At 47.8% G+C, this 22181-nt stretch overlaps 1 protein-coding gene across 1 annotated transcript in view; it reads right to left on the bottom strand.

The window, feature by feature from the left end:
* The window catches only part of PODXL (podocalyxin like), a 198022-nt gene that overhangs the window by 171470 nt on the left and 4371 nt on the right, over positions 1–22181 (bottom strand). The gene's annotated exons all lie outside the window — the stretch shown is intronic.

Raw genomic sequence — 22181 nt, forward strand, 5'->3', positions numbered from 1 at the left:
TACATTTGTGTCTGGAAATGGATTATAAAAAGGGAAGCTTTCGTGCTCCCAAGTTGTCACCCATCAAGAAGCCAGGTGTGGCTGTACCTAGACATGGAGAAGTTCAGCAAGAGTTCTGCCTTGTGTGGCCAGGACTGGGGATCAGGGACTGTTGGTCTCCCAGCTTGGAGAGGGGATATCACCCAGGGGACACAAGATCACCTGCACTGGATCCTAGAACACCATTACCCGCCTGCCTGTTGAGACCCGAGGAAACGTGAGGAGGAGGAAGAGCGCTTTTAGCGTGCAAAGTTCAGTGGGTGATCCTGTCAAGTGGATCCCTGCTGACAGGTCTGGGAGGATTGCTTATGCACCATTTCAGCAATCCACTCATTGCTGAATTAAGTCAGTGACCCAGTAACCCAGTATATCAGAGGCGGCCACCATGAATCCAATTCACCATTGCACCGATTAGGCTGTCCACCCATGTGCTGACTAAAGTTGTTAACTCCATATGGTAAGGGGGTACTGAGAAGATATGTGTGTTTGCATGGATCGGTCCGTCTGCCTATGTGCCACATCAAGTTAAGAACCAAGCTCTCCAGCGTCCCGAAACACAAACAGGCTCATTTCAAACTTCTTACACACATTCAAGGCACTACACCTCTTAGCCCCCACCTACCTGAACTGTCACATCTTCTTCCACTCAGACACCCCCTCTCTGCAGGACTTCTACTTATACTCATTGTTGGAAGCTGGCCTGGTGTATGGTGAATACCTATGGTATTATCACCTTATACCAGGTCCCGGTATCCCCTTATTAGTGAAGTGTAGGCAGTGTCTAGAAACCAGGCTCTCTAGAGGTAGCAGTGGCTGAGCAGCCAAAGCTTATCTAGAAGACATGCAAAGCTCATGCAATACCGCTGTAGTCAAACAGCACTCACACACATGAAAGAACCACACAGTGTTACAAAAATAAAGGTTCTTTATTTTAGTGACACAAATCCTAAAATACTAGATAGGCAACTCTCCAATAGGAGGGTCGTAAACACACTATTGTATGTACAGTAGCAATCAGAAATTGGCATACAAAGCAATAGAAAACAGTGAAAAGCAATAGGCAATTCTGAAGGCCTAGTGGTAGACCAAACCATATACTAAGTAAATGGAATGCAAGGGTCAGTTCCCTGCCCAAGGTAGTGGAATCAGTAGAGGGGAGCTGTAGGTAGTAGGAAACCACAAAGGTAAGTACTGGAGTGTCCCCCAGCGACCAGGAGAAAAGAGGTAATTTACTGGTTCTACCCAAACCAACCCAAAGGACTTCAGATAAGGATATTGCAAGACCCAGACACAACTGCAAGAAACCAAAGGTGAATCCTGGAAGAGGAAGACCTGGAAAAGAAGGGGACTAAGTCCAGTTCACGTTGGAGTGTCCGGTAGTGTCAGAAGCCACTACCCACCACCTGGGGATGCAGAAGTTCGTCGACGGTGAGACGAAGAAGGTCAGCAATGCAGCAATGGAGTAGATGAAGAGTTCCTGGGTGATGCAGTCGATGTCCTATGCCGGATGAAAGATTGCAGTCAGTCTGTGGTGTGGAAAAATCACTAAAAAGCCTTGGAAAAAAGGGAAATGTCACGGTTGGTGGAAAAGTGGAGCTGTCGAGGACCAGCAAAGTCTAGAGGGACTCAACCTATGGGGAAGGGAGTCCCAGGCAACCCTCAGCAGTGCAGAGAGTCCAAAGAAGATGAGGCTGCCCCCACAGAAGACCCACAGGCAAGGAGCCCCGGAGTCACAAAGAGGCCCACACAGCACACCTGAGTACAGATTCCACATCGCAGTAGAAGCACGCAGAGGGCTGTGCATCACAGGGAAGAGTGCTGGGGCCTGGAGCTACACGGAGCCTGAAGATCACTTGGAGGCCTTGCCAACAAGCCTTGGTAGCGGCAAGAGAAGCGGTGCACAGGGGTGCTGTTCTGCAGGACCTACCTTCACCAAAGTTGGATAGCTGGCAGAGAGGAACAAGGGGACCACTTCAGACCACCACCTGTGATGCAGGATCCATGCAGGTCAGGATGAGAGGCGATCCACGCAGCCGGTCGTCTTTGCAGTTGGTGCCTGCGGATGCAGGGAAGTGACTCCTTCACTCAAAGGGAGATTCCTTCTTGCTTCTTGCGCAGACTGAAGACTTGCCACCCTCAGAGGATGTACAGTCAGGGAAATGTTGCACTTGCTGGAAGGTGCCGGAGAAACAATGTTGCAGGGCGAAGTCATCACTATTGATGCAGATTGTAGGTTCCTGTGGAGTCCAGTTGCGGTTTCAGTGGCCAGAAATCAAAGTAAACTTTGCAGAGGATTCCTACTGGAGTCTTGCATGTCTAATCTGGGGACCCACCCAAGAGGGAGACCCTAAATAGCCCTGGAAGGGGGATGGGTCACCTAGCAACGTGACCACCTATCAGGAGGTGGCTCTAACATCACCTGCCTTACCTGGCCACTCAGATGCTCCCAGAGGCCTCTGCCCACCTTGGATTCAAGATGGCAGAATCAAGGGATCATCTAGAGGAGCTCTGGGCACCACCTCTGGGGTAGTGATGGACAGGGGAGTGGTCACTCCCCTTTCCATTGTCCAGTTTTGCGCCAGAGCAGGGACCAGAGGTCCCTGAACTGGTGCAGACTGGTTTATGCAAGGAGGGCACCAAATATGACCTTCAAAGCATACCAGTGGCGTGGGGAGGCAACCCCTCCCAAGCCAGGCAACACCTATTTCCAAAGGGAGAGGGTGTTGCCTCCCTCTCCCAGAGGAAATCCTTTGTTCTGCCATTCTGGGCTTGAGGTGTTCAGCAGCAGGAGGGCAGTAACCGTCTGAGGGGTGGCAGCAGCTTGGGCTGCCCGGAAAACCCCAGAAAGCTGGTAGGAGCAATGCTGGGGGTCCTCTAAGGAGCCCCCAGAGTGCATGGAAACATACAACCAATACTGGCAATAGCATTGGGGTATGAGTTAGACATGTGTGATACAAAACATGCCCAGGTTCGGAGTTACCATTATGTATCTGGACATAGGTAGTGACCTATGTCCAGTACACTCATAAAATGGTGTCCCTGCATTCACGAAGTCCAGGAAAATGGAGCTGGAGTTCTTGGGGGCACCGCTGCTCATGCAGGGGTGCCCTCACACACAGGTACCTGCACCTGCCCTTTGGGCTAGGAGGGCCTACCGTAGGGGTGACCTACAGTGACCTGGTGCAGTGACCTGAAGTGAAAGGGTGCATGCACCTTTTCATGCTGGCTTGAAAGGCAGGCCTGCAGACACATTTTACATGGGTTCCCATGGGTGGCATAATACATGCTGCAACCCATGAGGAACCCCCTGGTGCCCCAATGCCCTTGGTAGCTGGGTACCATATTCTAGGGGTGTATAAGGGGGCACTTGAATGCCAAATTTGTGGTCAAGCAATCAAGTTTAAAGGGAGAGAGCACAGTCACTGGGGTCCTGGTTAGCAGGATCTCAGTGAACACAGTCAAAACACACTGACAACAGTCAAAAAGTGGGGGGTAACCATGCCAAAAAGATGGTACTTTCCTACACTCATCCCATGCATACAGAGAACCAGATCAGGAGATCTTCTCTTACATCCTCCCTCTCCACATCAGAACCACTTAATCTCTTCTTGATTTACACAAGACGCTGAAGACCTGGCTTTTCATTTAGCAAACCTATCCAAGGCAGGACTTGGCGCACCTATGCTCAGTACTAGGATACCCTGGCAGGTGATAGTATGCTTTACAAATAAACATAATACAGTACAACACAGCACTACACAACATAACATGACATAACATAACATAGCATAACATAACATGACTAGTCGCCATAAATCAAAACCACTATTGCACTGATCCAGCTGTCTGTCTAGTGCTGATGTAAGTCACCGATCCCATATGCCAGAGGGGGCTACCACAATGGTAACTGTTATAGCACCAACTGGACCATTGCCCGTGGTCTGAAAGAAGACCACTAACTTGCTCTGTGTCAACAAAGAGTCCTCTGTGAAGAGCAAAGGCATCACCTAATTGAACCGTCTGCCTGAGGGAGGGATGTCACTGGACCATCGTTGGAACACAAAGACCTGTGAGTGTTGTCCTGTGCATCTAGATGCTCGATTGAGGCATTGGAAGCCGACCTACCACCTCTATCCTCCAGGTCAGAGGAATTTACCTCTTCAACCAAGGAGCAAAGTGGATCACCAGCTGTTCTAGTGGCCACAACAAAACTAATACTTCTCGCAAACAAGGCTTCTGTTCTCTGTGATGCTGGAGTGCTGAATGCTCCTGGAGTCTTCTATCCACAAACATCAGCAGGAGTGGGTAAGACAGATCGCTCGACTGAAGGGCACTAAGTGGACTTGCCCTGCCTCATGGTGCTGAGGCATTTGAACACTTTGATTTTTATATAGTCATAAAGGGAGTTCTAAGGCCCTATCTTATAGCGGGGACTAACATGAATTTTGTGTGTTGTAAATGGGGATTACTAGGTAGTTGATGGTGGCACTCCTCATGAATCAAATGTAATTCAAACGGTAATCACCTAGAACAGAGCTATAAATGTGCAGCAGGGTATCGCCCTCTAATTGTAGATGTAAGTCAAAAATAAATTGATTGCTCTCACCCTGGTCAGGAGAGACATCCACTGCATGCCCTCCGGCAAAAGGGTCAATCTTGATCCAACAGATTGTACCCGGTTCTTATATAATTCTTCCAAAATATAATCAATGTTCCAAATAAAGTTCAAAAATAAAGATTTCATTTATTCTTGTTTCTGTGTATGACCTGCCTCTTTCCAGAATATATAATGTTGTGTCATCACGTCATATAGTTAGGTTTTCCTATACATTTCCTTTATCCCAGTGCATTTCGGGCATAGCCCTTCTTCAGGGGAAATGTTTCCTTTTGAAAGTGTACATCGGCTAAAGCAAACTCACTCATGGCCTAAATGGGAGCAACCACAACCAGGAGACAAGGAAGTATGATTCACACTTGGGTCTAGACAACGCTAGGGTGCTGGGCTTATTTATGTTTTCTATATGTGTTGTATTTCAATTTGTGTTTGAAAATAAAATAAAATAAAATAAAATAAGATAAAATAAAATAAAAGGTAGTGTTTGGTTGGGCATTAATTTATTGTGATTGCTGAATGCATTTTGAGCCTCGAGTCTGTGTTTACCTTGCACCTTCCCCCCTCCCCAAGAAGCTTTGGACGGCATGACCTGCACTACAGATGACCGTCAAGTGCTGAGGGGGTACTTGGCTCAGTTGCTCAGGACCCATAGGAGGAAGGGCCTCAGGACATGAGGAATAAAAGGCCTCAACCCCTATAGTTGGGCCCTTTAACTCCTGTTTGCCTATGACCCTCTTGAAGAGGTTCTGACAATTGGTGGCAAGAGGTAGGGCAACTAATGATCATGAGTCCAATGTGCAAGTAATGTGCATTGGCGATTTCCAATTTATGTCAGTAATACACTAAGGAGCATATTTACAAAATAATGATGTAGCCCTGTGCCTCAAGCCGTCTTGCAGTGCCGAGCTGCGCAATTAGGAAAGTGCAGGGATGCATCATATTTACAGCAATACAACTCACTTTTCTCAGCGCTAATGAACAATTGTAAGCCTAGCACCAATGCAGGCAGCCTTGCGCCATGGTGCAAGGGTGCCTGCGTTACAGGGATGATTGTTCATGCGCAAGAAGAGACACCTTCATTAAATAATGGTGATTTGCTACTTCTATGTGTGCTGTATTCTGCAGCATGCATAGAAGTAACAAATCACCATTATTGATTGTTTATATGCAGGAAGGGACACCTTCCTGCACATAAACAATCATTCCCTACAGCGCAGGCACCCTTGCACTGTGGTGCAAGGATGCCTGCGTTGGGGCTAAGTAGTTACATTTAGCACCAGTGATGGGGAAAACACAGGGGTGCACATATTCTCTTAACTATGGTGCATCCCTGCGTTTCTGAAGCGATGCAGCATGGCACTGCCAAATTTGGGGCAGCGCTGCACTACTTTGTAGTAAATGAGGCCCAAAGTCTGCATATGCAAACAATGGAAATTACAGGGGGAATAGAGCTCAGCACCATGTCCATAGATCAGACGAAAGATCATGGTAGGGGCAGAGGAGGGTAGAGGGTTTCCAGGGGTAGGGACAAAGAGGTCCTTGCTGATTGTGTTGGAGACCTATTTGAGATTTGAGATACAAAGGAAAATGCTGTAGTAGACTCAGGGGATGGGACCATGAGATGAACCCAGGATGAGAGCTCTCTGGAGTTAGTCTCTTGATTCCCCTTAGCACAGATTTATCCCAGAACATGCAGAGTCTGTCCCTTTATGTACTTTCCAGAGTTTCCCCAATACACAAACCCTTATTAGTTTCTAGAATTCCCCAGGTGTGTTGTCACCTTAAGTTTCTAGGGTACCACTGTCACCAATTCAATGAGGAAATCCCTTGAGTGGGATGAGTCTAGCAGATATCTTGAACATGCATTTGGATGTCCAGAAAGCTAAAACTGAAGAGAAGGAGAATTCCAGGGAGTTTAAGAAGGGGAAGCTGAGACTTGTATGCTAGGAACAAGAGGAGGGGGGGCAGGAGAAATGGACCTGGGAAGATAAACTACAAAAAAGGGAAGAGAAACAAAGAGAAAGGGAAGAGAGGTAAAATAGGGAAAGGCAGCAGGAGAATGGAAAGATAGTCCTTGAAGGAAATAAGCTTAGGGTAGCAGCAGTGACAGGTCCATCTGGGATAAGTGACTCTACCTGCAGTTCAGACCGGATTGTGGCCAAGATTGCAACAGATCTTGTGTACATGCATGTGAAAGGTAAGGATATCTTGGAATTGTTTGTGACCTTTGAGCTTGGTTGTAAGGTGCAGGCCTTGAATAAGGTGTCCAAGGAAGCTGGGGTAATGGAGTGCATGCCATTGGATGGCAGAGCTATGATTGGAAAGATGCTTGTGACAGACCAGATGGTCCATGAGAAACAACAGGCGGTAGGAGAGTGGATGATGTTCCTTTTGGTAAATGGGTTCATGAAGTGCTCAGTGACTGGAATGCATGGTGAAAGGATGGAGGCCAGGTATTTTCAGCCCCTTAACCAGTTGATGGTGATGGAGTGACTCAAGGAGGAGTACTTTACCCCACTATAAGGGTAGTTGTTCATTATATGGTGTGGATGTAAGACTTCACTGCGTAATAAAGTTACAGTTCCATATCAGGACAAGTGAGGTTTGTTTGTAAATCCTTGGCTTAGTAGATGGTAGTTGTGGCTCAGAGCAGTTAGACTTTATAAAAGAAACAAGTGTAAAACATTAAGAAGTATGAAAACAATTGAATAAAATGAAAACAAAGCGCAATACAAATTCAACACCCATTTATACAAAGAGATTGTATTTTTATCATTTAATGGACACCTCAACAACAAACATCCACCAGAGGGTTCCCTAGATATGCACCTGTAAGGAAGCAGTAAATCACAGCTTTTAACTCAACACAGTGAATCATTGAAATCTCCAGTGATTTGCAGTTTAGGGTTAACCTCAACAAGTACTTGAAAATGGCCCTAAGGGCACTGTTGGACCTGGACCTTTTTGCAAGGTTATCCCCAAACTATTTGCCTTCTTTCTCCTCTTGTTTCGTACCTGTTTTTGTAGGCTTTAGAACTCTGGGACCTTTACCACTGCTAACCAGTGCTAAAGTGCATATGCTCTCTGTCTACAATGGATTGGTGATTGGATTTCCATGACTGGCATTATTGATCTACTAGTAAGTCCCTAGTATAGTGCACAGTGTGTGCACAGGGCCTATAAGTCAAATGCTACTAGTAGGCCTGCAGCACTAATTGTGCCACCCACACGAGTAGCCCTATAAATATGCCTCAGACCTGACACTGCAGTGACTGTATGTGCAGTTCTAAACTGCCATTTCGACCTTGCAAGTGTACCCACTTGCCAGGCCCAAACCTTCCCTTTTACTACATGTAAGTCACCTCTAAAGTAGGCCCAAGGCAGCCCAAAGGGCAGGGTGCTATTTTAAAAGGTAAGGCATGTAGAGGTGTGCTTTACATGTCCTGAGAGTGAAATACTGCTACATTTGTTTTTCACTTTTGCAAGACCTATCTCTCACAGAGGGTAACATGGGGATTGCCTTGAAATATCTTTTAGGTGCAATTTCTCATTGTGAGCAGATAGAGAAATGGAGTTTGGGGTCTCTGAACTCACAATTTAAAAATACATCTTTTGGTTAAGTTGTTTTTTTAAATCTGAGTTTGAAAATGGCACTTTTAGAAAGTGTGCATTTTCTTGCTTAACCATTCTGTACCTCTGCCTGTCTGCTGAATACACGTATGGGTCAGGCTGACAGTTGGGCTGTTTGTGCATTCACTCTAGACAGTCGCACAGTGGGAGCTGAGGTGTCCCGTGCATATCCCGATCGGACTTCCTGAGCTAGAATGGTGGGAGGAGCTGACACTTGCACCAGAATAGGTCTGTGCCTGACCTCACATAATGGAATCTTAAACCCCCTGGAGAGTGTCTGGAGCCAGAGCAGGGAACAGCAGGTTCTTGTGCACTACAAAGACTTTCCTTTGAATTTGCCTACTTCAAAGACAGAAATGGGTATAAGTACTGGACCTCTGACACTCCATAGTTAGACTCCTTTGGGACTGAGGAAATTGTGCCAGGAAGAAGAGCTGGATGGTGTAGGAGAGACTGCCACTCTGCCTCTTGCTTTGTTGTGCTGGACGGCTGCTTGCTGGTTCTGTACTGGGAGTGAAAGGACTTGACTTGGCTTTCTACATTCTGCTCCCAAAGGTTCTCCAAGGGCTTGGACTGAGCTTGCCTCCTGTTAAGAATTCTCAGGGACATCAAAGACTTAGGCCCTCATTATGACTTCGGCGGTCTTGCAAAAAGACCGCCGAAGCCGCGGGCGCCACAATACCGCCAGTGCTGGTGATATTGGTGGCTCCCTATTTTGACATTTCCTCTGGGCCAACGGACGGAAACAGCGTTTCTGTCTGCTGGCCCAGCGGAAAAGCCACATCAGCATTGCTGCGGCTCCTAATAGAGCCGGCGGCAATGTTGATGTGCAGCGGGTGCAGCACCACCCGTCATGCAGAAATGCTCGATGGGGCTGTGCCTGGGGGCCCCTGCACTGCCCATGCCAGGCGCATGGGCAGTGCAGGGGCCCCCAGGGACAGCCTGAGTCCCCCTTACTGCTAGCCTTTCCATGGCAGTGTTTAAAGCCATGGACAGGCTGGCGGTTGGGGACTCATAAACCCCAGGACAGCGCTGCTTGCCCTGAGGATTATGACTGCCTGGCGGATGCCTGGCGGTCAATTGGAGGGGCCGGAGGTATGGCCGTGGCTAATGCACCACAGTCATAATACACTGGTGGAACACCGCCAGCCTGTTGGCGGTGTTACTGCCAGTGTACCGCCGGCCTCCAGGGTCATAATGACCCCCTTAATCTGCCAGGGCCTGGGCTCTTCTGCTGAGAGTACTAACTTGCCAAGTGGTGCCAACTCAAGTCCCTGGGCCTTTGGAAGTGCAAGCTGGTGATCTGAGGGAGAAAATCCATGCATCAGCGCGCTGCACCAGAAGAATCAACACAGCACCTGTCTTGCGCCTGAAGAATTGACACATCACCTGTCCCACGGCTGCAGAATCGACGGCAGCACCTGTTTCACCATTTTTCTATCAACACAGCCTGTCTAGATTTCCCACGCTTTGTCCCTGGGTGCCAATTTGTCATCGGCCTCTCACCACAGTAAGGCCCCGAGGCCGAGTGTTGAGAAATCAACGCATCTGCTTCCTGCAAAGAATGAATCAACACATCACCTCCCCTACAAGTAAGGAACTGACATATCATCTCACCTGTGAGGAAAGAATCAACGCAGCACCTCCCCTGCTCATTAAGGAACCAATGCATCACATTGCTTTTCAAACACCTCACCTCCCCTGTGGCCCGCATCGTCTTTATTTTTGATGAATCCAGGATCCATCCATTGATTCCTATGGAGTAAGACTTGTTTAATCTTTTAAAAAGTGATATTTTGACTTGTGTATGTCAGATTATTGCCTTTGTGGTCTTGTTTTATTAAGATAAATATTGGCTATTTTTCTAAGCTGGTATGAAGTCATTTTTGTAGTGTTTTCACTGTGTTACAATGTGAGTGTACAAATACATTACACATTGCCTCTGAGATAAGCTGGACTGCTCCAGCCAAGCCACTAAGGGTGTGAGCAGGGGTTATCTTAGCTGTGTGACTCCCTTATCCTGACTAGAGTGAGGGTCCCTACTTAGACAGGGTGGAAACCATTTCCAACTAGATACCCCATTTCTAACAGTTACTGTTGTGGGGAACCACTCCAACAGAGAGCTAGCCACCGGGCCCAAAAAGGTCCAGTTGAACAGTTATCTCACATTTAAAGCAGTCTCCAATCCAGTTCCAGGGTCTATGGGTGAACCACCATAAAAGTCTATGAAGTGGTCCTAATGCAAAGGATGCTGGATGCTCAAGGATTCTGAGGATGGTGAGCCAGTGTCAAAAGTTTTCCTGTGGTCCACCCCTTGGTCTACAAGCATGGTGGGGCAGCTTTGTCCTCAGGGATCGATATCCCTCGAATTCCGAGTGTAGTCCAGCACAAAACCTGTTGCTACTGGTCCACTGGTCTCTGGCTACAGTAAAACCAGTGGTTGCTTTGAAATTCCAGTACCTTCTGTGCTGGTGACCAAACTGCACTCCTATAACTCTCCCAGGTCCTGCAGACTTGAGTGCACATTTTGATTCTCAGGACTCTCCAGCTGAGCCTTAGCATGCAGTGGTGATCAGGCTTCTTGTCGCTTGGCTTTCCGTGGAGCAGGCTTCTCAGCTTTTATGGCCCTGTGGCTGTAACAGGGAATCAAGCCAACTGAGTCTTAGACACCTTCTCTGTCTGGGCTCGGGATTGATTTTTCAGACACAGTCCTTCCTTTGCCAACCCAGGATGCAGCAGGTGCAGTCCGCCCTTTGGTGCCGGTTCTCTTTGGTCGGTCCAGGGAACAGCAGGGCAGTCCTTCATTGGTCCTCTCTCCAGTTCAGATGTGATCTGAGGTCTGGGTGTCAAGGCTGCTACTTTTTTACCCACCACAAGCCTAGGGAGATGTGACGGTTAAGTAGACAATAGGCTACCAGGTCCCCTTGTGACTGATGATGATTTTCTGCAAAGTGTTGCATTTAGCTAGCCCAGAATGCACTCCTATTCCCACTCCCAGCATGGCAGAAGCCTTTTGTTGGTGTGTGGAGATCCCCAGCCCAACCCAGATGTGTGGCTACCTGGGGGCTATGCACACTTCAATTTGAAAAAATGTTTTGACCACAGCTTCTCCCTCTCTGCCCAAGTTGCAAGCTTGCCTGCTAAAAAAAAGAGCAGCCCACCTTGTGTTTGACTACTACTTGCCCTTCACAGGCGGATTCCCCTTTGAAGCTCGTCTTTTGGGCTCAAACGCACTCTGGCCATTCTGCCAGGAAGAGGCAACACCCCTTCCCTCTGCAGCACCTTTTTTCCTTTCCTGAGAGCCCATCACACCACTCACCAGCAGAGCAGAAGGCTGTCTAGAGGTCAGCAACTTGTATGCAACTGTAAACATCTACTGGAACGTTTGTGTAACCAACTGGCATTATTCTAATGTTACCTTTTGTATAAATGTTATATCAAATTTGACTTTAGTAAGTCGGGTTTAATGTAACAATTCATTTGATACCTTGAAGTACCTTGTTTAGTAGTCCCATTGGGAGTTTATTAGTACTGCTGAGTTGTCAGCGTGTAACTTCATACTTGCTAATGGGGCTACTGGCCGCTCTACAGTAAATATGTCAATGTAGGGCTTTTACCATTGGGATATGCAAAGTTAATAAAGTGCATGTCTATCTTTTTAATATAATGCATCCTGCGTCTGGGCTCTGTAGGCCTGTCCTAGGGTTGGCTTGACGCCAGCACTGACAGAACATTCCTACCTGAACATTTGCATCTCCTTCCACCAACCACTTAGACACCTCCACTTCACAGGACTCTTACTTGCGCACATCCCACACATACACAGAACCAAATCAGGAGGATGGACTTTCTCTTACATCACTCCTAAGTCATGAAATGACCTCCCATTTCCCATCAGAGCCTCCTCATTCCTTGAATTCCTCATCAAACTGAAGACCTGTCTTTTCAATTAACCAACCTACCATATGCAGGGCTATGCACACACACCTGTTCATTGCCAAGATACCCTCACAATCAACAGTGCACTTTACAAATGCATATAACATAACAAACGTAGCACAGTTCTAAGCCAAAGGGGAAGAAGGACCCTCCTCAGTCTGGTTCCAAATCAGAGAGTTAGTACCAGAGTAATTTCCATGCAACCAGAGAGAAAAGGGACCAGATGACGTGAGAATTGTAATGGTGTATCTGGGAAGAAGCATCACGAGAAGGGAGGATAGGAAAGTTCTTCCAAGTCCAAGGTGGTGACTTGCTATAAGAGCCACCAGGTGGGATTCTTCAAGGCAGACTGTCAGGTGAAAGACCCTGTACTAGCTGCACTTGTGATAGCAAGAAAAGTACATGTTTTGTTTGTTGTGCTCCACCTTGTGGCAATGGACATCTTTGAGAGGGCTCCAGATGCTCTGGATCACATTCATCCTAACATGATGCTGTTTGTGCAGAAAGCTATTACAAAGTAGATGAAAGTAGAGTAAACTGAATGCCCTGAAGAGATAAAGGATCCTTCTGTACAGTGGTTGAGAGGAAGTACCCTAAGCCTCAGGAGATTCTCCCTGGTACCAGAGATGCAGGTTTGGTAGCCAGTTGGGAGATTGGGAGTGCCTCCTTGTCTGAGCTGAGACTGAGATCGACAGCAAGGGGGTCATAGTCAATGTTGGGGTAAGGAGAAAGAAAGGTGCTGATTGTCTCTTGGGCAATGATTTGATTGCCCCTGGCTTGGTGTCAGGAGCATAAGCTGTTATGGTTCAGATCCCCTCAGCTGTGTTGACCAGAGCACAGGCTGCACGTCAAGTCTGAGGGCAATGCTGGAACCATTCCTAATTTGCAGGGAGCGGGATAAGGAAGTTTGCATGAAAGGGCACACTCCGGGAAGGCACTGGCCATGGAGGACATCAATTCTTCTCCAGAGGGAGAGGCGAATGTGTCTTCCGAAGCAGACCAGGTGCTGGAGTTTGGGTTATTTCCAGAACTGCAGGATTTGCTAGCTGCTGGGGGACCTACACAGGATGATTTCCACAGGCAGAGAAAGAGTGGCCTGTGGGACTTCTCAAGGAAACTCAGCAACAGAGCAACAAAGGAATGGTTGGTAAACAGTATGTTGGCGACTTTGGCTGAAAGGGGGGTAAGTGAATCCTGAGCCAGGACCTAGCAGAAGACTAGTGGTTCTGTTGGTGCACAGGAATTTCCTGTTGTCACTTGCCCATTAAGTGTCCTTCTCCATGGCATCAGGTGTTTGACTATTAGAGTTGAACTGGAGCTCAACCGGCACAGGCGGTATTATTATTTTTCTAATTGAATATGGAGTTGTATGCACTGCGGGGAAGGTAGGAGGAGTGGCGGGAGTTTAGTGACAGCTACTTCTGTCCCTCTCTGTTATCTTGATGAGGTTCTGCTTTTTTCTGCTCTGGTCAGATATATCTTTCTGTCTGTAGGACAGCATTTTGCTAGGCTTTGAATAGACCATTCACTTTGTGGGCTTCAAACTTATTGACTTTAGAAGAGCCAGGCGACTACTGTCTTGGCAAATACAAGAAAATACATTGACAAAACACACCTGAAGCTCCCAGCAGTAAAACTAATGCTGTTTGTTAATACTTCCTTACGATGTTGGGCAAAAGGTTGAGGGGACAGAAGAGTGATACCATTTGTTTGCTGTCTCTGTATTGTCGCTGAGTGCTGACACAATTCTGAGCCTGCATTAAAGATCACAAACTCATAATGCAAAGTTGGGCATGTATTCCTGGGAACTACACTGAGTATTAAATGAAAGTCTAGGTGCATAGGGCCAGATGTAGGTAGGAAAAATTTTGCGAGTCGGAAATTGCGAGTCGTTGCGACTCGCAATTTCCGACTCGCTAAATGGTATCCAAGAAGAAAACGTGACTTCAATTTGCGACTCGCAAATGAAGTCGCACCGCAGATTGCGAGTCCGCTGTTTGCGAGGTCGCTTTTTGCGACCGCGCTAAAAACGAACACGCAATTTGCGAGTGGGTGTCGCAAATTGCGACTGTGCCGCAAATTGAATGCAGGTGTTGCAGAACGCTCTGGAAAACACTTCCTGGCTCATGATGATGACATCACAGCCAGGAAGTTTACAAATACACCTGGGAGGAGGGAGGACCACACCCATTTTAACAGCAGAACTGCAAACAGAGAGAACAGCAGTTACCATGGCTGAGACACCAAGGTAGCGCAAACTTAAATTTGCAGGGAAAGAGCTGGAGGTGCTGACAGAGGAGTGCTGCCAGCACCATGACCAGCTTTTTGGGAGGGCAGCCCTCACCGTGCCAGAGGTGGAGAAGAGAAGAATCTGGACGGACATCCAAGACAAAGTGAACTCCCTGGGTGTCAGCCACCGGAGCATTGATGAGTTAAAAAAACAGTGGTATGACCTGCGCTCCCGGACCAAGAAGAGGGTGGCAGAGCGGCTCCGGGAGATGAGGGGCACTGGAGGGGGACCGTCCACAATACCACCACCCACACCCCTGGAGGAAAGAGTTGAGGAGACCCTTGAGCCAGAGGCAGTGTGCGGGATGGGAGAGCTGGATACATCAGAGCCAGGACCATCAACCGGTGAGTACCATGAGACATGCATGTACCCTCAATTATGCCATACCCCCACCCACCTTGTACACAGTAGCATGCACAACCAAAATAGCTCCATTTCAGAGTAGCAACCACCTGCATGGTGCATTATGGGCAATGTAGTCAAGTAGGCAGTTGATAGGCAACAGTTTATTAGGAAGTTGATAACAGATGGTAGATACTGACAGTGTTTTCCCTATGTCCCACAGGTCTCTCACAAGACTGCCCCACCAGCCAAAGCATCCAGGGGCCACTGGTCAGCCACCAGCCAACAGATGAATCAGGACCAGCCACCACTGAGACCTGCACCACCAACACTCAGTCCCCTCATGATACACCAGTTGCCATACTGGTGTGTGATCCAGCACCTGGTCCCAGCTACAATGCCACTGTAGAAGACACAGAGCCTCCACTGCGTCGCAGGCGACGTGTAAATGTACCACCAGAGCCGTCGGCAGAGTAAGGGGACGCCTCCAGGTTGCGTGCTGAGGCCGCACTCCTATGGGTCAGCGCCTGCAAACACAGGAGATTAGGAGAATTTCAGGGGCAATGCGGCGCATGGAGCGAAACCAAAGCAGTAGTATGCAGCTTGTACACACGGAGTTGCAACAACTGAACACACATGTGGGCGACCTTGCACTCTCCATGAGACAACTTGTGGCCGAACTCATAACTGAGAGAGAGGGTGCAAGGTGTCGTGAGAGGCAGCTACTTAACCGGCTGGACCGCATGTCTGCCTCCATGGTCAGGCTGGCTGTGAACACTACTGGCCTTTCTAGGCGCACGGTCAGCCTCCAAGTTGACATGGGCCACTTTGCCAGTGATGTGGCACGTGGACTGGGCCGTCTCAGCCACGCTGTTGATATAATGGAGACACGGCAGGTGGCCAGGGGTGCTGCTGACACGCCGCAAGACAGCAAGGAGGGCTCCACCATCAGCAGTGTCTCTGCTAGTGACACCAGGGTGTTGCGCAGTGGAAGCGCAAGGCAGGGCACTGCTGACACCCCTGGTACCAGCCATGCTGGCCGAGGCCGGTGTAGGATATGAGCTCCACACTGTCCTGGGGTTGGGGCACATGAGGTCAATGTGTCCTCATGCCAGGTGGACTGTTACAGCCCCTGAACTGTTGTCAATGTATATAGGTTTTTTGGTTGCACAAATTAAATCACTTGTTAGTTCCACTTCACACCTGGACTCTTTGTGTGTGACATTAGTGAGTGTGGTGACAGTTAGCACGTACCTTCCAAAGTATTGGTTTGCAATGTGTTCCCGTCTCATTCTGCCTTGATTTGCGATGCTTCTATCCCCATGATGGCGATGTGGCAGCTCTTGCTCTTCATCCTCCGAATCAGGGTCTTCAGGGGTGAGAGGTAGCCCACGTCTGGTGGCAATGTTGTGCAGTATAGCGCATGTGACAACGATCTTTAAAGCTGTTATTGGGGTATACTGGAGGGCACCTCCACTTCTGTGGAGGCATCTGAATCTTGCTTTCAGCAGTCCAAAGGTCTGTTCTATGATATTTCTGGTCCTCCTATGTGCATTGTTGTATCGCCTCTCTGTCTCATTGCTGGGTGTTAAGTACGGGGTAAGTATCCATGGTGGAAGTGCATATGCACTGTCACCTGTGTGGCACAAACTGTACAATGTTAGCTGGGCATAGATGGGTTCCACATTGACCTGTGTGTATGTCTGCAAGGTGTATTCAGCTATACCTAGGAGGTATCTGTCTCCAAACTCCCCACGTTCTAGGCGTTGGTGTATCCCACTGTGCCTGAAAATGTAGGAGTCATGTGTACTCCCTGGAAATTTGGCAACCATATCAGTGATAACATAATGGGCGTCACATACCACCTGGATGTTCAGTGAGTGGGTACACTTCCTATTGCGGAACAGATATTCCAGGTTTGCAGGAGGGCATATTTGTATATGTGTCCCATCTGCACACCCTATGACATGAGGGAAGTTGGCAATCCTGTAGAATTCCAACTTGGCGCTGTTGATTTCTGCCTCATTCCTGGGTAGGTATATGTATCTGGACATGTGTGTGAATAAGGCATCTAGGAATGCCCTGAAGAACCGTGAGAGTGAACTTTGGGATACCCCACCTGCTACGGCAATGACCCCCTGATAGCTACCCGAGGCCAAGAGGTGCAGTGAGCAAAGCACTTGCACATGTGTAGGGATGGCGCAGCCACGCACAGTCTGGCGTTGTAGCTGTGGATTGAGTAATTCTATTAAATCTAGTATTGCTGCACTGCTGAGTCTATATTTATCATAAATCTCCTCCTCAGTTTGTTGGAAAAGTGTCTGCCTGGTTCTGTATATCTTCTCCTGTCTCTGGCTCCTCCTCCTCCTCTGCTGGGCGGCGTGGGATCTCCTCCTCATTCCTATCACATATATCTCCGCCATCTTGAGTAACCCTGGTGCCTTCTGGGTCTCCTTTTATACTTTGGTTCTGGTTACCACCTGCTCTGAGTTAGTGGTAAATTGGAAGTGCAAAATGGGCTTTTTGCGACTAGTCACAATTTGCGAGTGGCTATTGCATTTGGGTTGCGACTCGCAAATTGCGACTTCCTATTAGCGGGTCGCAAAATGGGATGCTATTTTTGCGAGTCGGTAATGGCTCGCGTCGCATTTTGCGAGTCGGAAATGGGATTTTTGCATCCCATTTCCGATTTTGCGGGGTCTCAAATTGCGATTCGGGCCATTTACGACTCGCAAAAGTTTCCTACATCTGGCCCATAGTGAGGACAAGTGAGTGATTGGGAAAATAGGAACATGGACTAAAATTTAATGAGTGAGAACCAAAAACCAAACCTAAACAGTGTATTACTGAGTAATGAGACAAATCTGAAAAATCAAAATTTTTTACTGAGTGTTGAGACAACTCTAAAGATGCATTAAGTATTAAATAGTGCAGGTACAAATCTGAGCTAAGTGCTGGCACAAACCTAATCATGCACTTAAGATTGTTGAACAGTCGAGCAAATACCAACATGCACTGAATATTACAGGTGTGATGATGCAAAACTGTCTCTGGACTGGGGATTCACAACTGATAGTGGACATCAGAACAAACCCCAATGGATACGGAGTGATGGGGCACATCCGAGCGTACTGACTGGTGGTGCATATCTGAACATGACCTAAGGAACAACGAGTGATGGTGTGCATCTGAACAACCGCTAAGCATTACACACTAATGTAAGAAACCTACACATATCAATAAACACACTTAACAACAGATGTAGTGTTTCTAGTATAACGATATTGTTATGCATCACTCCATATAGGTTGGCGTCTTCTACACTAATGCATGTATAAGCATGTCTCCATCTACAAATTAACAGCCAGACCTATGTTCCTCCTTTTTAACTGTATCCACAGCTTTAGTTTCCACCTGTATCCCAGGGCTAAATTGACACTATCGTTTCAGAACGGGACAAATCTACCTTTTGATGTTTTTAATACAATGTTTTTTGAGAGTCATCAATAGCTTCCACAATGAATAGACCTGCCACATAGCGTAAAGGGATCGATCTAAAGCTAGGGAATCCTGCCTTTTCTCACACTTCACATTGACTCAATAAAGGAAGTTATTGCCTTATCCCGAGCACCAACATAAATAATCATTGACCAAGCCAATAGTTTTTGCTTTTGAATAAGGGAACGAATTTCACTTTTCACACCACCTCAGTGTATTTGAGCTCGAGGTAGGCTAAGAAATGGGACTGGTATGTCCTGAAGGTTTAAGATACAGAGCCAGTTTATTATTGGATCCAACGTGCATGTCCCTGTGTACCCATGAGACGAGTAACATAGGCCCTCATTCTGACCTTGGCGGTCTTTTCGCAAGACCGCTGAGTTACCGCCGCGGTGAAGACCGCCGACCGCGGCGGTGTGCCGCTGTGCGCATTCTGACCGCTGGGAGCGTTCCGCCGGAAAACCGCCAGCAGCCACACTGGCGGTCGGCGGGAAAGTGGAGACTGGTCAACCTCCACCGCCACGCCAGCAGAACACCGCCCACAGAATTACGACCCACATTTCTGTGTGGCGGTCTTCTGTTGGCGGTCTTCTGTTGGCGGTCACGTCCCTATGGCTCCCGTCGCCTCCCGGAGGACCAACGCACAAGGTAAGTTGATCGTCCGTGAGGGGAGGGGGTGGGGGGGTGTTGTGTGATGTGGGCGTGCATGGGGGTGTGCGTGTGAGTGTGTAGAGGGGGTGTGTGAGTGCGTGTATGCGGGCGGGGGGTGCTGCTGTGTCTATGGGTAATGTGTGCTGTTCGGCAGGTGCGCATGTCGGCATGTATGTGTGCGGGTATGTGTCCCCGTTGTGTATGTGTGTGTAGGGGGCGTGTATATGTGCATGTTGGGGGTGTGTGCATGTCGGGGTACATGTATGTGCATGTCGGGGTGGGGGTGGGGAGGGGGTTCGTACCACCTCTGGGGGGTGGCAGGGGGGTGGAGGGTGTGGGGGGAGGACTCGGGTGGGTAGTGGGGGGTGGGGGAGACCCCTATCAGTGCCAGGGAAGGAATTCCCTGGCCCCGATAGTGCTTACCGCCATGGTTCGCACGGCGGTTCCCGCCCGCAAGAAACCGCGGCGGTAGGCAGGGTCATAATACCCTTGGCGGTCTTGGGACGACCGCCGGGCCGGAGTGCGCAAACTCCAGCCCCGCGGTCATGACCGCCGCGGCGGTCGGAGTGGAGAAGTAGCGGTCGGTCGCGGCGGGGACCGCCGCGGTCAGAATGCCATTTTTAATACCGCCGGTCTGTTCGCGGTCCGACCGCCGTCTCTCCGCCGACCGCCAGGGTCAGAATGAGGGCCATAATGTTTAAATTACTTGTCAACACTTTCATTACGCTGATTTGCTCCAGTCAAACACAATGAGGTATGCCACCTTCCCAGAAAGCCACTATTTCATCATCCTACCGGTCTCAAAAATATTTGTGGTTCCCTCCTACCCTCCTGTGGACATAAATAAGGATCACCAACCAAGAAGACATCCTGCTATGCTATCACCAATCCGTGGCGACCTGACGCAGCCACCATACAGAAGGGCGGGTGATAATAGTGAACAGAAATGGGATAAATAGAGTCAATGTAAAGGACTATCAGTAAGTAATGTAAGCATTATACGTCCTAATTTCAACCATTTCATAATGAGGAATATCAAAGCCAACTGCTGAGATGGGCTACCATTTCACCTGCATCCCAGAACCACGCAGACATCAAGCTAGTGGAACAGGAAGCATCTAAGCCAGTACAATTTAACAAAATTCTTCATTTTTACCAAGACTATTGTAGCCGAAAAAACTCTTTTTTAGAACACCGGACCCTTCCCCCTCACATTGGGTTTGAAAATGCCTAACAGCTGTGAAAGTAAATTAGCCCTTCAGCAGCCCAAAACCAGTTTTAGAGAGGAGCCCTGATCTACAACCCCAGGCCTGGTCAGTCTCCATGGTGACCTCTCATGTGCCTCCCTGGGAAAGGAGCATTCTGAAACACAGACACTCTGACCAAGCCCAGTGACTCAACGTGGATGCAGCTCAAATGAGCCAGACCATAATGTCGGAACACCACTATGGGACGGCGCACACAAAAGATTTCTGCTATGTAACAATGAGTGGGCTCTGCCCATCCACAGTGTGCAAAAAACAATCATCTGGTAAATATGGCATAGCATTCAAGTCCCCAAACTATCTCCTGTAAAATGAACAAACCAACAGCAAAAGACAGAAAGTAACTCAAGCCCTAAAACAGGACACAGCCTAGCCTCTCCAAAGGGCACAGCAGACATATTACCTAGATTCCTTATGGCATATAAATATCCCTATGGATCTGAAACATACATGGGGCTGGCAAAGACAGAGAGGAGTGAAAATGAATTCTTCAAATCAACAAGATGATGAGCATTGTGCCAGACAAAGGTACCATGTCCCATGAACCACACCACAAGCCGCACGGAACACCTAGTATCCAATTTTTCCCATGTCTGGAGCAACTCCATCTAGTCATCAGAGAAGACAGAGATGTTTGAGAACAGGAACAGAAACTAGTAAAGTGAAGGGCAAGATGGGAGGCCTTCAGAGTCTATCCCAGAAGATGTAGGAGAAACCAAAAGCAGCAGACCCCAATTGGAACAAAAATAAATTGTGAGGTCAGTCCCCTTATCTTGAAAAAGGGCCAGAAGTGAAATCTCTACTTCCCTCTCTCACAGACACACAGAACCTAATCCCTCACCCACCCTCATATCTACACCTTAGGGAACTGTCCACATAAGCACACCACATCCTTATCCATACTCTACCGTGATGTGTCTCAGATGTCCAGGTATCCAAATACCAAAGGCATTTCTAGGCAAAATGTAAGAAAACTAAAATAGACTAGACACAGTGGAAATGCCCATAGGCTACACATTTGAAAAGATAAATAGTGGGACAGAAGGAAGGCATTCAGTAGAACCAAATGAACCAAGGGCACCACAAGAAAGCTGAGACAGGCAATCCCCAGAGACAGCCCACAATAGAAAGATAAATAATGTTTCAATGCCCTAACCCACAATAGGTTCAGCACCAGACGAAATCTCTCACAGGTCTTCCATATAAGAAGCCGGATGAATTATCTGCAGACCTCAGACAGCACTGGGAAAGGAAAAGATTAAGGGTGTGTGAAATCCTTATAATTGTTTTTACAAAACTACTGAAAAATCTGGAAAATTCGGGAAAATACATAGAAACTATACAAAATGCACTCTATGGCCTCTTGAGCAAAAATTGAATGTGAAGGCATACATCAATAGTCACTCAAAATAACAACAAGGGGGCTGTATGGCAGAGAAAACATCTTGTGACACATTTTCTGCTCAAACCTGTCCCCAGAAAACGTTTTCTGCTGAGATCAATCCTCTGTAGCACAAAGTGTGTGGAATTTTACACTGGCATAATTTTCACCATTTTACATAATTTGCATAATATTAAATCACAAAAAGTATGCAATAATGCGAGTGCGAGGGAGCATTTTTCACAGAACTAGAATGAATGCCCACTGTAGGAGCAAACAAATACATCCATCCATAAGGCTGCCACTAAGACTAGATAGGCCAGGATGGCAGGAGGGATGAACCCTGCACTGGATAAGAGAAGATGAGTTAGAGATCCCAAACACCTGTGATAAAAGAAACAATCCCTAGGCCAGCATAGCCCTCACCCCGCTGACAGTAACCCACGCTATGCCGTCAGTACCTGCTAAGGATAAGACAGATTATCATTTGTATTTTTAGTATTAGTATTAATATTAGTATTAGTATTAAAG

The sequence above is a fragment of the Pleurodeles waltl genome, chromosome 4_1 (assembly GCF_031143425.1).
Source record: "Pleurodeles waltl isolate 20211129_DDA chromosome 4_1, aPleWal1.hap1.20221129, whole genome shotgun sequence".
Taxonomy (NCBI): Eukaryota; Metazoa; Chordata; class Amphibia; order Caudata; family Salamandridae; genus Pleurodeles; species Pleurodeles waltl.